Here is a 13,377-nt window from a genome sequence, read left to right on the forward strand (position 1 = left end):
TGTTACCTATTATTTTACAGTTTAATATGAAAACTATGCGAGAATTGACTACAGACTGCCTATTCAAGTAATGCCATAGAAATACAGCTGATGCACAATAGCTATTTATAATCAGTAATCTTGTTACACATCCCTCTGCCATCCAGTCTGTTTAATGTTGATAAATCTGCAGATGCTGCATCATATTAACTGTCGGTAGAATGAGTAGTTGCATGTACATTCACTGAATAAACCAACATATCCAAGGAGGCACTATAAAATCAAAAGTATTATGACTACAGTGTTTTTGAGACTCCAAGGAAATTTTGTTTTGACATAATTCATGGAAAATGATATGATTTAAAGTTATACCATCCATAGCATTATTGATGAACATAACATATGCATGTTATGTTCCACAATCTTTTATAAACTAGTAAAAATAAATTTTTAATTTCACTTCTTACTGAGTATTCACGGAATAGCACTTTTGTTTATTAATCTGTTAAATTAATTTTTAAACTTGATTGTTACTTCAGTTCTATTGTGTATATATAATATGATGCAATTTGTTATTTATGCTAAAATCATAATAGTAAAATTAAATGCTTAACATACCATATGGATCCATAAAATTCTACACTTTTTCCTTCTTTGTAGATTGATATGAACTAGATGATGCACCTTACAAAAAGTAGACTGAAATCTCAAAATTCTATGGCATGCACAGACTAAAGATCTGTATTGTTTCGTCAATTCAGCTGTATTATGTCTTAAATTGCTAAATTCTGTCATTATTAATTTTATAGTTTAAATGTAAAAATTATTCATTACAAAAAGAAAATTTAACAGAAATTTTAATAGATTTCTTCTTTGAATTTATATTCCAGGAAAGTAGCAGATCTTATATTAGAAAATAAGTTACCAATTACAATAAATGGAGTAAAGGTTAAGATTGAAAAACACATGTTAACTAAAACTGTGCCAGTCTATGTTTCAGGTAAAAAAATACAGTTTGATATGTTCGTTTCCTAATTTAGCAAACAGATACATTCTATTCACAAATTTTGTCCCCTTTCTTTAATATTATGTTAATATTTATAGGGTGTTTCTAAAAATGTAAAGGATGCAATCTTTAGAATGAGGATTTCTATTGATTAATATTACTTGTAAGGGTAAATTTTACATTACTCTATTTTTCAGATGGTTGTACTTGACACAATCTTAGGTGCACTAACTAAGTGTGTTGTGTACTGGTGTCATTTTAGTATCAGCTTCATTGTGTTGTGTCAGCTATATATTTTCCAAGGATAAATTAGTGTTTTTAGTAGAGACTTATTTCACGCATAAATTTTTTAATATATGAAATATAAGCTTCAGTAGATATTTGTCCCGTTTGCAGTTTTCAATAAGCCAACAAGAGCAAGTTATGTGCATAAATTTTGTGAGCAGAAGCAAACAGAATCAGAAGGGACAAGCCAAGCCGCTGTTAACAATGGATCTTAATTGATGATGTAATTTAATTCACTCAACCAAAAAGTCTTTTTTGAAAATTATCTTTCATGGATTGGACTAACAGCAGCTATTACTTTCTGGGCTTCATAAAAGTAAAATGTTATGCCTACCACATCGGTTTATTTGTGAACTGAAAGAACCAGACCATGGTAAACATTTACAGTATTGTTAGTTTTAATCTTTTGTTTCTGAAAACGGACTGAATTATTGGGTTATGTGTATTTTAGTGATGAGGCTTGTGAAGTTTATTAGCTGTGAAATTTATTGTGACAATCCAATAGTTTATTGCATTGATAGAAAAACAAATGAGATGCTGGGTTCAGCAAGATGATGCCATCTGTTTTATTGTTATTTAAATGATAGCTATTCTGTAAGAATTTTTGCTCATCACTTGATCAATTATGTTTTGAGATTAGTAAAATTTTAATGGAAAACTATCAGAAGTTGGATGAAAAAACAAAGAAAACATTTACTCAAAAATAAATACGAATACGTCAGTAAAATACATTTATTTATAATATTTAGAATTATTATATTTCTCAAAAATGATTAGTGGTTGAAAAAAGTATGTAGTCTGAAGATTTTGTGTCTGTGTCTTATTATATTTTTAATTCAATTAATTGAAGAAAGTGAAAACACAATTTTTGCGATTCATTTTAAAAATTAAGCTATATCAACCAATTTGAACAGATGATGTGTCATTTAGTTCACAGTAAACATTTTATCAAATAAAATATAATTCAATAAAACTAATATTTACAGAACTATTAATAATTAAAAAGTTTGAATGACCATCATTTTGGAATTTGCAATGGGAAAAATGTTCAAGCTTATTTATTTTGTAGATGTTGTTGGATGGATTACACTATGTTTCATTAAAATATTTCACTCCATTCTTAAAATAGATATTTTTATTGGAAAATCACAAACTTATGGACAGAGGAGAATGATGTGAAAAAGGACATTTATCCACATAAAGTTTGTTTTTTATTTTGGTGCCCTGAATTAGTCTCTGGTCTGGCCAACACATCCAGTGTCACATGTGTATCTCTCACCAGTAGTTCCTGTTAGTGCAGTTTCATTTCTTGCCCCTCTTCCCACCAATAGATATTGTTCTTCACTACTATTTGCTCTATTTTTTCACTCTGTCTTCTGTCACAATACTGAAAACTGAATTATGAAGAAAAAAGAATGGTGCAGTATTTGTTTTCCAAATAACCCTTTTACAAGGTTCAATAAATCAACTTTGGTTATGCTTCCTTTGTGCTCGCACTTCTTTCATCCTTCAAGAGTGACATTTCATCTCTTCTTGTGCCCGCTTCCTTTCACTGGTTAATTTTTTCCTGTCCTGAAAATTTGCTTTCTGAATTATCTGTCTAAAAGGTTTCCTGTCATTTATTGTCTGTGTTGATTTTAATGTTTTTCATGTCTTTTTCTATTTCCCGAAACCATTGGATTTGTAACTTCTTAACAAGTCAAAGATCTATTTAGTTTTTATGTTATCATCCATCCTATGTATATGTTTACAAAACTGCAATCTCTTACCTCATAACATCTTTCAGTTTTCAACTTTCAAATATAGTTCTTTATTAGGTTGTAATTTGAATTCTGAGTCACTGTAACTTTTAGGTACTAGTATTTTTCTCAGAATTCTCCTTTCAGTCGTTCAGAATTACTTACAGTTTATGTTTTTTATTTTTCAAATTTGTCGTCAAACATGTTTTTACATAATTAATAAATTTCAATATGTGCGCCCTTAGTCGCTCGACAAATGTCCAAACGATACTCAACTTCTCACCAAACATTAGTTAACATTTCTTCATTAATGGTTGTCATTGCTTCATTAATCCTGTTTTTTAAGTGGTTTAGGTCGTGAATTTTTTGTGTATAAACAACGCTTTTGATGTACTCCCACAAGAAAAAATCGCAAGGTGTCAGGTCTGGACTCCTTGGAGGCCAAAGTACGGGTCCTTGCCGGCCTATCCATCGATATCCAAATTTTTCGTTCAAAGCGTCTGTGACCGATACATTGAAGTGCGGGGGAGCACCATCTTATTGGAAATGAAGTCGATGAATGTTTTCAAGTTCATCCACCTGAGGAAAACAATAATTGGTTAACATGTCAAGATACGCAACTCCATTATTTGTTTTTTTCAGCAAAGCAGAAAGGCCCTATTACACGATTTTTCATCGCACCACACCAAACATTAACTTTAGGCAAATCGTGTTGTTTCTCAATAATTGCATGTGAGTTTTCAGAGCCCCATATTCGTGAATTGTGTCTGTTAACACATCCATTCACATGGAATGTAGCTTCGTCTGTTATGTTATTACAGATTTTAATTCAGCCATCAATAAAACAAACTTTGCTTTGTCTTTATCCGAGAACATAGTAACTCACTAAACTCACCGCAACAACAATACAGGAACTGACGTTGTGGTTACAACTTCTGATAAACAAACTTTTGGGTTGGAGGCTTTCAGGGATACCAATATAGCATCTAGAAATTTCCCTACAATCTTCCTATGAATTACTGAAACCGCAACATTCTTTTATGATAACCCTGTATTAAATGAGAGCAATTAAAACACATATTTAATCATGCTTGGAAGTATTTTCATTAAAATTGCTTTCAAAAAGATTACAATTGTATCTATATAGTTATTACATAACTATGATCTTGGGTTAAGCTGAGAGTGGGTGATACATGTTGCAATCTCAATCTTTAAAGGTTCAAATAGCTCGGCACAAAATGAACAAAACAAAAACTGCAACACTATATTAAAAACCTCACAATTTGTCATTAAAGCTAGCTCAGCTAGATCAAAACCCTTTTATCTCCATATTTATTTGTATCAATACGTTGCTAAGATCAGGATATATGCAGCATTAAAGACAAAATTGGCCCTTTCTCTTTAAAGTACAATATTTCCGTTCAGAAAAATCATAGACATATAAAAAAAAGAAATTAAAGTTAAACTCATACCCTTTTAAACGATTTTAAAGCATTATACTGAATAAATTTTGTTTCCCCATGTGCTCGATTAAACAAAACGAAAAACTTTCAAATTTTTAAAATTTCTCTTCTCGCTGATTTTTAGTTTAAATTTGATGATTTTTGAAATCTTAAGTATACTGTCAGAAAGTAGAGTATTCAAGCTTTAATTTTTTTTTTATTTGTCTCTCTTCAAGCCCCTTGGTTACCAAGTTAAAGTAGTTTGAATACAGTCATTTTTTGTCATAAAATTTAGATGTCTTTAATTTTGTGTACCAATGTAGTAGGTATTTAATTTTAGTTTTAAATATCAGGAAAACATATTTTTTGCCTTTTTTTAATCAGCCATTGCCTTCCTAGACCACCTGAATGCCCCCTAATTTGCTGTGGGTCTTCTATCCTCCTCCCTGAAGGTCTCCAGCACCCACAAGGCGCTGGTGGATTATCTCCCACTTTGAGAACAAATGATTTATACAGTTATAGAATGGTCATCAAGATATTAATATTTGACAATAATTAATTACTTTAGTCTACCTACTAAAAAAATTATTTTTATGAAATTAAAATACTCTTCTAGTATTACACATTAATAATTTAATGTATCATGTACATACTAGACTGACAAGTCCTATTGTTTTGCAAACATTTCCCAAGTGTGAATACAGGTATAATAAACACGCAATAGTTGGGTTGTGTGCTACCTTAATTTTATTTAAATCTAATAGATTTAAACAAAATTAAATATCATAAAACTTTATGTTTTTCAAATTAGTTTGTATCTTATGGTAAAAAAGTGTAGACTTCATTCCTAAAGAGGCCACCATGCTCATACAACACCAGTAATTTCCTGTGGGTATATTTAAGAAGTGCAGATTTTCAGAAAAATCCTCATTACAAACTTGAGGAGACTAATGTTGAAAGTGAAAACTTTTAATGGATACACATGATGAAATATGCCTGTAAATACTATGAAACTGTAAGAACCTGCTTGAGCCTCCATCCAGATTAGAGGAAATCACTTTCAGTATCTAATGTCAAATTAATGGATTGTGTGATATGAATAATTCATATAATTCGAATCTTATGTTATTAAAAAGTAGTCTGAATATACACATTATCAAAAGTCAGAATGTCTGCTTTTTTTACACACTACATTAGCCCATAGGTAACTGATGTATTAAAAGTAAAAGTTTGAAATTTAAGTAAAATAAATCTGTTTTAAAAAAGTAATAATAATAAATCAGATTCAAAAATTATGTCAAAGTAAAGTGAACAAATAATTTTAAAACCTTTAAATTTTGATTTTTTTTAGTCAGTAATACATTCTGAAAAACCAACAGCTTACTATTTTATATTATGATGTCCCAGATTCAAAATTTAAAAAACTACTGAAAAAGTACTACTTCTTCACGTGTAATGAATTTTTTAACTTTTAAAATTATTTTTTTTATTTTACTTTATTTAATAATATATTGAATTTATTTTTTTTCAGATGAAATTGTAATTCCAGAAGCTATTAAGAAAATTAACTCATTAGATGATTTTAACACTATGTTTAGGTGAAGTACTAAAAGAAAAGACAGATTTTTACAGATCCAATGGAAAAATTATAATAAAAGACCAGTTAGAAAAATTATTTCAAAAAGAAGTAAAGATTGTTGGATCCAGAGCAAACAGTCTAGCACTATCAAATAGCAGTTTCGACATTTATTTCGATTTCAGTGCGTATAAATCAACTATTTATCACTCACTCATGCACTCACTCACTCACTCACTCACTCACTCACTTACTCACTCACTCACTCACTCACTCACTCACTCACACACTCACACACTTACTCACTCACTCACTCACACACTCACACACTCACTCACTTACTCACTCACTCACTCACTCACTCACTTTTAAATTTAACTTTCATTATTTCTCTGTTGTACTTTTTAGAAATTACTACCTGATCGATTTGATATTCTCCTAGATAGAGTTGGGTAATCTTTTAAAATTAATCAACATTAATTTCATATTAAAACGTTTATGCGCCAATTATATTTCTTCATTTTTAATCATAGTTTTATGAGTAGGATATTCTTCCTCTATACTTTTAAAATTTTCTCTATAACAATTTGGGTGTTAAATTTTTATATTAAATTTTAGTTAAATTTTTTATATTATGTTTGATACATTATGAATTGAATTCCTGTTTCTAAAACTTCCCAAAACTATTTTTTTACTGGATTTCTTTTGTTGCCTTCATTTATTGTTTGAATAATTGCTGCCTTGGTTCAATACCTTGGTTAGGTTTAATTATTCTAAATATTTTATTATTCGCTGGTTCACTAAATAAATAAGTCTTTATTTCGTTTATAAAATAAATTATTTTTTATTATTCATATATATATATATATGAGGGTTATTTTTTTTTCAAGGTCCGATCGGCCACGAAATTAAAACCACATTGAAAATAAAAAAATTTTATTTGTAACAAGTACTTACATAGTTACACTATTTATCTACATAGTCGCCACTCTGATTTAGACATTTGTTGTAGCGTGGGACCAACTTTCCAATACCCTCATCATAGAACGGAGCCGCCTCTATTTTTAGCCATGTTTCTACACTGGTCTGCAGTTCATGTCTGTGCCAAAATGTTGTCCTCCTAGCCAGCGTTTCATGTGAGCAAAGAGGTGAAAATCAGATGGAGCCAAGTCCGGGCTGTATGGTGGGAGATCAAACACTTCCCAATGAAAACGCTACAGGGGCTTCTTTGTTACAGCTGCAGTGTGCAACCAAGCATTATCATGGAGAAAGACAATGCCTGATGACAACATTCCTTTCCACCTATTCTGAATTCCCCTTTGTAGACATTTGAATGAATCGCTCAATACAGAAATTGTGAATCGATGATTTTCTCGAATTGCTCTGAATATTAGTACTTATAAACAAAAAATTGGACTGTTACTGAGTGTCCTTCATTAAAGAAAATGGCCACAAATACCCCCTCTCAAGCCATTCAGATAAAATGGGGTGGTGTGCTGTCCAGCAGCATTGCCTTCATCCTTGATAATGCTCGCCCACACTCAGCTACAGCAACTTCAGATATGCTTTAGTTTGGCCTTTTCAGCATCCACCAGATAGCCCTGACTTGGCACGTAGTGATTATCATTTATTCCCAAAGTCAAAGAGTTTTTAGGAGGTAGGTACTTTCAAGATGATGATTACCTGAAAGATGGGATAAATGGTTTAATAACTTAGCAGCAGAAGTGTACAATAAAGGTATAGAGAAAATGGTACCACGCTGTGACAAGTTTTTGATTATCTGTGGTGACATTGTTGAAACAGAGTTTAAGAATTTCTGTAAATATAAAATAAAAATTGTTTAATTAATTTTTATCTTGATTTTTGTAGTTCAAAACACTCTTTACTTTGTGGATGATCATAATATATATGTATTTATTAAGGATACAAAACTTCAGTAAAAATTATAATATAGCATATAACATTTATATTTACATTGAGGTTTTTTTTATAGATGACAACTTTTTAAGCTACAAGATTCAAAATGCAGCACCATTATCTGAAGCAGCTGGTGAACTTAAATACATTTTGAAAAGTAATGACAATTTCAATGAAGTCAATATAACTTATAGTAACGGAAATCCAGTTATTTCTACTAACCATAAAGATAAAGGTCAATGTAACATATTCTTTGTAAATGGTTTAGTAGACAAAAGTACTGAACTTATCAGGTATGTGTACAGGATTATATGGTGATAGTGTTTTATTATTAATATCAGATATAAATATAAATGATTTTAATTGATAATCAGAATGATGGAGGTTAATTTTCTTACGACTCAGCTGGGAGAATAAATTAACTATATGTTCAAGATTTGGCTCTTGGCTGGTTTAATAGTTTTTATCAATCACAGTTTCTTTTAATTACTTACACTTTCTTAGGATTTTGTACAAAAACCTATCAGGGTCAAAAATCTTATGAATTCTTTTGTTTCTTAACACAAAACCTGATTCCAGTTGATTAATGATTTATATTTTTAATAAACCTAATTGTTAGTTTTACTCTACTAATCAGTTTTAAACAATATGGCATGCTGGGAAATGGCATAGTTTTTGTCACGAACAAGAAAACAGTTATTAAGAAAATTAATGATGAATTGTTTTTCAAATTCCTTCTTCACTCAGCCTTGTTGATTTATCAAACTAACAAATTTGTCATTGAATGAATAATGAATGAATTGACAACTCTAGTGGTAGCTCAACAGCAGTAACTTTCGCTTATGCATCAATCGTACAAAAGATTGAAACAGATTGTAAAACAATTTAATGTTCTTTTTTTCTTTAGTAAAATGTATGTAATAGTGACTCTTTAGAGCAAAATCTGAGTAAGTTACACTCTTAGTTATGTTTAATTATATCCTACTAAATTTGTTTAATCAGTCAGCATTTCTAAAAAACTTTCATTAGTCTTCAAAGTTGCATTCCATATTTCCTTACTTAATTTTTTAAACTAATTATTACATCTTTATCTTAAATTTATAAATTAATAAAAGTTTTTGAAATATAACATGTTCAATATTATCTATTTGTTAATTATTACCAAATTTTGTGTACACAAGTATTAATTTTTGATTTCTTAGCAATACTAATTAATATAACTATTATTAATAAGCACTACTTGCCTGTAAATCACTCAAGAGTAAATCTCATAATCTTTCACTGATGCTTTATTATTATAATCAGATGTAAGTGTATATGATTTTAATTTATAATCAGCATTATGGTGGTTAATTAGTATACTATCTTTCAGTGTAGTAATTTAAGGGCACTTGCACAAAAAAAATTGATATTTGTTTTGCATTTTTAAATTCTTCTACTTCTGTTTAATTTAATATATGTAACACATGATATTTGAGTGAAGATTTCTACTGCAAAAATATTTAAAAAGTTAGTTTTACATTATACTTTCTTTGATTTAGTCACTTATTTTGTGGCAACTGAATTTTTTGTAGCTGGATTTCCTTTCCTGCTCACATGTGTGTTACTTTTGAGTTGTTCAGGTTTTGTTTTGTATGTTCTATGAGTTGTGAATGTTTGTTGATTTTTGTGGTAACTGATAAAGTTTTAGTGCAATACAGTTAGTTATTTTGATTTTTCTTGTAAATTTTCATTTCTGTTATTGTAATTTATAGGTAAACAAGCCTAGTTTGTTTTCTTAAAACAATGCTCAGAATTAAGAAATTCAACAACCGTAAAAATGTCGGAAAGAAAGCGAAGGAAAATACTGTTTGTAGATGACTGGTTCCAAAAGAAAAGCTGAGGAAAACTTAGAAGATATTCAATCAGAACATATTCAGTTTCGATGATGAGTAACCCTTTATCAGAAATATGTGTATGCAAATTATGCCAATTCCCCAAAATTTATCTGCCGACTAATTATTGTTGATGAAATAAAAATCTTATTATGGTTTAGCTACTTTGAGAAACACCAGTAGGGAAAATGACATGAAATGTGCTATTTGAACTGAGTATTTCCACTTGTCATCTACTAATGAAGAACCTAGCCGCAGTTTGATGATGAGTCATGTAAATGTGTAATATGTAAATATGTCGTTCAGCTAAACTACTATATGACCACAGTAAACGTACACACCTACCAAAAGAGTAATGCAGGAAATTAAACCGATATTTAAAGATCTTTCAAATCCAGTCCTGCTGCAAAAATGTCTGCATTGTGATACGCAGAATGCAAGTGAGTCTTTGAACAATATTATCTGATCAAGAATACCAAAAATGTATTTGTACGTAGGAGTACTCTGGAATTTGGTGTTTATGTTGTTGTAACTGGGAACATGACAAAATGTTTAATGTTTGAAAAGGTAGCTTAAATCCTGGGGAGAACTGTCAGAGTTTCCAAACATTTTGATGAAACTCGTATCAGGGAGGCTGAGAGGGATATACAAGAAATTTTAAAAAATGCAGACAGAGTCTTCAGCAGAAAAGAAAATTTGATGAAACTCGTATCAGGGAGGCTGAGAGGGATATACAAGAAATTTTAAAAAATGCAGACAGAGTCTTCAGCAGAAAAGAAAATTTGCAATTAGTCTTCAGCTATGAGAACACTACGAAGAGCAGGAGGATTCTGATAACCCTTCTTATAGTGCTGGTATGCACTGACACTTTTTTCATTCTCAGGTGAGTCCCCAGTCCAATCTTTAGGGTTGATTTCCCAAAAATCTTGTATTTTAATCTTTAGGTACACTTTTCTCAACAACCAGAAAAAGTATTTGAACAATTCTTTTTGCACTTTTTTAAAGAAAACAGATTTCTTTAACACTATGGAAACTGATTTTCAAATAACATGTTACAAAACTTTAAATAATTATTTCTCTTTTGGGCACAGGAAAAACACAAGTAATTATAGTAAAAATTTAAAAAATATGAAACACTAAAATAAAACCAAATCCATAGCATTGAACAAAACCCTGTAAAAAATGAAGCAAAGAAAGTCCTATGCAGTTATCTTTTCTGGTTTTCTGAAAAAGTGTACCGAAATATAGACAATTAACCTTGTATGTATAGGACTGAGCAAGTGCCCTTAACTTTCAGTGTAAGGTAACAGCTGCTTCAGTCCCTTTCGTTTAACCTACCAAATTATTTAGAGTAAAACATGGATTTTTTTACCTTATTTAAACAATGCTGTGAACTTTACTGTTTCTATTCTGATCTTTATTCAAATCAAAAAAAATTTGATGTGGACACCACATGACTTCCTTATACGCCTATTAAATTACATTTACATTTTTTTTTTTTTTTTTTAAAGAAAAGTACATAAACTTTTATTTTATTAATAACTTTTGATATGTTTTCATTTTTTTTATTATTAAATTATTATTTATTGTACATTTTTTTTATTTTACAACCAGAGGTTAATAATATTAATAAATTAATATATTTAAATAAAAAAATAAAAAAAAGTTAAAATAAAAAGTAGATGAAGTCTGATTCAAACTAATGTGCCTTCCCCTTGTAAGAAATATTTCATTAATTAAAATTTTATTTTTCCAATAATCCAATTTTTTTTTTGATTTTGGGCTTTTTTGAACACTTTTGGTTCAGTCGATTGCAATCAAAAGGGGAGGTGCACAACTAGATTTTATAACAGTCCTTAACCCAAAATTTCAACATCCTATGGTTAATTGTTTTTGAGTTATGTGAAACACATACGTACGTACAGACATCACGCCAAAACTAATAAAAATGGATTCAGAAATGGTCAAAATTGATATTTTCATTGAAATCTGAAAATCATAATTTTTCACATTCACAGTACTCCTTACTTCATACAAGGAAGTAAAAACTCAAATTTATTTACCATTGTAAAGATGTACATTTCAAATTATATTGACTCTCCTGTTTGTTAGATGATCGATAAAAATAAAGACTTATTAAATTTGGAATTATTCCTCTTCACTAATGAAGAGAAATAATTCTATTATAAATTTTACTACAGTTATATTTACCTGCTGAAAATCGTAAATGTTTATTGATGAAATATATATATATATATATAAAAGAATTAAATATATATAAGAGGTTGATAATTGCTTTAGAAAATATATGCTTTTATAAAGTTAATAATTTAAGAATACTGATATAAAAACTAAATGTTTAAAAATTAAGATTTTTTTCTTTCTTCAGTGGATGTGGAGTGAAGTCTGCTTTATTTTTTATTAGAAGTGAATGAACTAAATATGTTAGAATAACTATTACTAGAACTTGGTAACTGTATTTTCGTAAATGAAAATATGTTGATTCTTGAGAAATTGAGTAAAGGTGCGAGTAAGGATGAGATATTTAAATTTAGAAATAAGTAATGCATTTTTAATGATCTACTTTTATGAAATTTAAAAAGTGAATAAATAAATAAGTATAGATGTTAAAAATCAGATAGGTGGATAAGTGACAAATGAAAAGGTGTTGCAGCAAACTGATGAAGAAAGAAGCATTTGGAAAAATATAGTTAAAAGAAAAGGCAGACTGATTTATAGGCTAAATCTTAAGGTATCCTGGATAAGTGTCGCTTTGATATTAGAGGGACGGGTAGAAAGGAAAAATTGTGCAGGCAGGCAACGTTTGGAGTATGTAAAACAAATTGTTAGGGATGTATGATGTAGGGGGTATACCGAAATGAAACAACTGGCACTATGTAGGGAATCTTAGAGAGCTGCATCAAATCAGTCAAATGACTGAAGACAAAAAAATGTTGAGCTGATGAAAAATTGGTGAAGGGATACGTAAAAAGAAAGATTTAACATACTTAAAAGATAATTTCTGTATTTTTTATGATAATAGAATCCCAGGATATAACAACGTAAACTCATCTATAAATAAGAATTTTGCAGTAGAGGTAATTTCTTTTTTGAATTTACTACCATTAAATGCCACATAGACTCTACTGCACATTACAGTAAATTATTTGTACAGTAACTTAATACAAGTTTCTAATTTCTGTTATTTAAGTTATAATTCTGTTTCTGTATGCATAAATATTCATTATGAACAATAAATCAGCCAAATTAGGAAATTAAGAAGTGTAAAATGATTATACACGATAGATATGATAAATAAAGAGTATAAGTACTACTCTACCACTTGAAAATCCTGAAGAGTGCTTTAAAAGTATTAATAATGCAGAAAGCAAAGGATAAGAAACATCTGGAATATGAAATTTCAAAGTTTCAACACCATCTGGAATACGATATTTTGTTTTCCCAATACTAGAGTATACAGTAAAATTTATTGACCAGAAAAGAAAAAAATTAAAAATACTACAAATAGCCAATAAAATAAAAACCTTTTAAGAAAATA

At 29.5% G+C, this 13,377-nt stretch overlaps 1 long non-coding RNA gene across 1 annotated transcript; it reads left to right on the forward strand.

Annotated features, from left to right (window-relative positions):
• The first annotated feature begins 869 nt into the window (after positions 1-869).
• LOC142317679 (uncharacterized) lies at positions 870-8,034 on the forward strand. Its single transcript, XR_012754766.1, has 3 exons — positions 870-979; positions 5,983-6,211; positions 8,021-8,034. It is a non-coding gene; the product is annotated as an uncharacterized LOC142317679 (long non-coding RNA).
• Positions 8,035-13,377: the final 5,343 nt, after the last annotated feature.

The sequence above is a fragment of the Lycorma delicatula genome, chromosome 1 (genome assembly GCF_047948215.1).
Source record: "Lycorma delicatula isolate Av1 chromosome 1, ASM4794821v1, whole genome shotgun sequence".
In the NCBI taxonomy this organism is placed as follows: Eukaryota; Metazoa; Arthropoda; class Insecta; order Hemiptera; family Fulgoridae; genus Lycorma; species Lycorma delicatula.